The sequence below is a fragment of the Pristis pectinata genome, chromosome 12 (assembly GCF_009764475.1).
Source record: "Pristis pectinata isolate sPriPec2 chromosome 12, sPriPec2.1.pri, whole genome shotgun sequence".
NCBI lineage: Eukaryota > Metazoa > Chordata > Chondrichthyes > Rhinopristiformes > Pristidae > Pristis > Pristis pectinata.
This window is the reverse complement of record NC_067416.1, coordinates 47348547-47352978: the sequence shown is the minus strand read 5'-3', so window position 1 is coordinate 47352978 and position 4432 is coordinate 47348547.

The window sequence follows — 4432 nt, the reverse complement described above, 5'->3', positions numbered from 1 at the left end:
TTTGTCCTGGCTTTTCGCCCCCTTCCCCTTTGTTTGCTGTTTGCAGCGCCTTTCTTTGCAATGTATGAAAAAGAAGTAAGTTAGGCTAATCGTTTCACTTCGATGCCGATATCCTTTACCAAGCTCAAATTTGTCGTTAGTTTACCATCGATTTTTCTTTGAATGTCCCAACGACTGAACCTCGACAATGCTTTTGGGCAGAGAATTTCAAAGAATCCCTACTATTTGCCTGAAGAAATGTCTTCAAATCTCGGACATGGCTGGATCATTCTCATTTGGAGATCCTCAGCCAAGCGTCATCATCTCTGATTCATTCCGTGAAGCCCCAAATGATTTCTTGTATTTCAAAGGCATCGCTTTCCATTGTCCTAATTTTTATGCACAGTATGTCCAGTTTTCCTAATATTTCCTCATCAGCTCATTCCAGTCGTCACCCTCACCACCCAGCGCCGGTGCTTAGATACAGTCTTCATATACAGGTACCCTAATTAATCGGGATATTTAACGGAATGTTATTGTTTATTGCCAGGGTAAATGAATGTAAAAGTTGGGAAGTTATGCTTCATTTTTGTAGGATATTGGTGAAATTACACCTAGAGATCTGTAAACAGCATTGCTTTCTTTTTCTGTGGGAAGAAGTTAATTGTTTGCAATTAGTGGCTCACTAAATTCATAAGTAGAATGGGAAGGATGTGGTACTTGTCTTATGAGGAAAGATTGAACAGGTTAGTATTGTATTCGCTGGACTTTAGAAATGTGTTGGGAACGGTTGATAAGTGTAATATCCTGAGGATTCTTGACAGCATGTACGTAGACAGGTCGTGTACCCTTAGGCTTGGATCTATAACCAGAGGTCAGCATTGCCTCTCTCTCTTCGTCTCTCTCTGTCACTCTGTCTCTCTCTCTCTCTCTGTGCATCTGTCTCTCACTCTGTCTGTCTCTCTGTCTCTCTCCCTCTGTGTGCATCTGTCTCTCACTCTGTCTGTCTCTCTGTCTGTCTCTCTGTCTCTCTGTCTGTCTCTGTCTGTCTCTCTCTCTCTCTCTCACACACACACACACAGACACACAGACACACAGACACACGCACACACAACACACACACACACACACACACACACACACACACACACACACACACACACATTCTACAGGTCTGGGTGACATGGTTCAAACCTAATATTCCGCATTGAATCACTAGAGTCCTGCATAATTTCTGTAAAGTTCCTTTATTTTCAGTTTTTCAATTTTCTCACTTCTGATGCAGTTATCAACTTGAAATAACAGTTGGATTCTCGCCCAGAAGATGCAGTGTAATGCTGATTATTTCCAGAGTTTTCTGATTCTTGGTTGTATTGACTCTTTTTTAGAACTCATCTGTGATACACTTTGTTTATGACCACTGCATCACAGCAAGCATGCATTGACAAATGCTGAATTCCATCGACACTGGAAATTCTTGATAAAAGAACAACGCAAAATGTGTTTGATCAAGCTGCTTCTGTGAGAGGTTCAAGGAGGTTTAGAAGTGAAGGGTCGTTCATCAGACTAGGGGTTTTGTTTCATTTACGAGTATGCTGTCCGTGCGGAGTACTGTGCTGAATTAGTGGAATGATATCAGGGCTCAATGTGTACAATGCGAGGAGAAGACTGTTGTCCTTCCTGAAGTTAAGAATACGATTGATAGTACTGAAGAGTTAAAAGTGGTCAAACTTGACAGAAATAAATGGAATAAAATAACGCTGGTGTGCGATTCTATAAAACGATTTGAGTAAAATTAGGGAACAACATTCGTTTTCTTTACCCCTCAAATTTACACAACAAGAAATTGCAATGCGAGCTGGCTGAAGGCAATAGGTTTCATTTCGTTAGATGGATGTATCAATGTATATGAAATATGGCGGATAAATTGAGTTAGAATACAGAAACTGTGATCTTCAAGGTTGTCACGCTCCTGACCTACTATAATCAGCAAACTAGATGGCGCAACTGGTATCATATCACGTTAAATTTCTTCCAGAATCAGAAGCACAATCAGAATCAGGTTTGTTATCACTGACGTGTCTGTCATTAAATTTGTTGTTTTGCAACAGCAGTAGAATATAAGAACATACAAAACAATAAAAAAACAAAATAAGAAAATAGTACAGAAAAACAATGATGAAGTCGTATTCATAGGTTCATGGATTCAGAAATCTGTTGGCGAAAGAGAACTAGCGGATTCTCTGTCGTTGAGTGAGGTCGTGTTCAGCCAATAAATTAGAACTCGAGATTTAAATTTACGTTGTGATGCTGTTCCAGCTTTTATGCTGGCATCAACCCAATGTGGATTATCTTTCGAAAAACGAAAATAATAAATGTTTCGTGGTAACCGTCAAGAAGTTCAGTTTGTGACAATGGTGTGACATATAAGCCAGACTGGTGAGGGAGTGCAGATATTCTTTCCTGATTGGCACGACAGAACCAAATGAACTTTTACGATAATCCGGTACTTTGGCTCTTGTTTATGATCTGCTAAAACTAACTTCAAAATAAAATCCAGGGTGCATTTACTTAACGATTTCCAATTCTCCAGTTGCCATGGTTAGATTCCGGCTCATGTTGCTGGCTGTTAGTCCAGCAGCAGCTTAACTATCCTGAAGTTAACTCTCTCCATGTTACCAAATGTCACTCAGTTTCTATCGGCCACCACCCTCCTTTCTCCCACGTCCCCAAACCTATCTTGGCACACTCTCCCCTATTCCTGCTGCAAATCTTCTCTCCGAATCATGTCCCACTCTCCCTCGCATTCCATACGACTATAAAATGTGGGAGATTGCCATAAATGCATTAGTCACTGACAGAGAGAACATCTGTTTCTTTGTCCTTGACACTCCTTTCTTATCCACTGAAACGTTTAAAAAATCGTTCTTAATGCTGCCCAACCACAAACCGACTGTTGTGTCTATTGTCTTCTCCCATTGCCAATCCGTGTTAATCTTGACAAAGTGAATCACATCTTTCGTTCTCAATGGTAATGTCATCAAACTGCTGAGATCCTCTATCTTTCACCTTAGAAAACAAGATTGATCAGAACAGTCCACAAACTTGATTGGTTTCTGGTTAAAAATGGATGGACATGCATATTTCTCCATTAGCAAAGAAATGGAGCTTAGGGAGTATGTTCATGTGGGATTCCACATTCACTTGGAGGAGAAAAAATGAGTATATCCAGTTGGCAGTTGGCATAGCAGACGGGTAAATGCCGATGAGGATAAATTTAAAACTATTTGCATCTATTTTAATGCAAGAGGCCTGTCTCGTGCGGTCGTTGAATTCAAGGCTTTATTTTAAAACGTTGGGTTATGATGCTGTTGCCATCACTGATACATGGTTCAAAGACGGCAAACTGTCAACTCACGATCCTCGTGACAGAATTTTCGGATGATAAGGGGTGAGATGCAAAATAAGACGTGGCATTTCACTATTAGTCAAATAATTCATAACGACAGTATTGAGGGATGATATCACAGAAAGCTCCTCAAATCACTCCACATAGTACAAAAAAGAGTGTCGTCAATTTGGTGGAGCTGTATTGCAGTTATGTTTATCAAAGTTGTTATAGAGAGTGACAATGACAAACCAGGATGAAACGTCTTAAATCGGTAGAAGACCAATTTCAATTAAGTAAGCATGACATGGTAAAGATAGACTGGGAGCATCGACTTGCAAGTAACTTTACATCTGCACGGTAAAGACATTAAAAGAAGAAAGGGCGGATGTCTGAGAGAAAATGTTCCTGTTAGCGTGAAATCCTGGTCCATCTGTGTTTTTTTTCTATGCCAACTTTGTGTTGTTGAAGTGTGGAGGGTAGCCTTAGGCTACAGAGTGGTATCAATCTGTTGGTGAAGGGCTGTAAATGGCAGATGGAATTTATTCTTGATAAACGTGTAAACATGCCTTTTGGGAGTACCCATGAGACTGGGGCATATATCTCAGCAGAACATAGGAAAAATAGGCCACGGTGTGCAAATCCGAAGATAAGTGAAGGTAGTAGAGCAGGTAGATAACGTGGTTAAGAAGCCATTGGTTATACTGGCTTTCTTATGTCTAGGCACTGAATACAACTGCAAGGGCGTATATATAGTGCAATAATCATATTTAAGATAGCGTACTAATGCAGTTCTGCTCACCGCACTGCAGAAAGAATGTGGTGATGCAGGAGAGGAAGCAGAGGAGATTCACCAAGATCTAACATGGGATATTGTTTTTCATTTATGAGAATAGACTGCTGAGACCTTGGAGTGCAGGAACTTAAGAGCGGACATAACTGAAGGGCAGAAAATTACGAGCGGTATGCATGGCGTATACTGCAGGAAATGTTCCCTATTTTAGTAGTATATAACATTGGAGGACACAAATTTAGGCCGAGGGGCAAGATACTTGGAGGAGATCT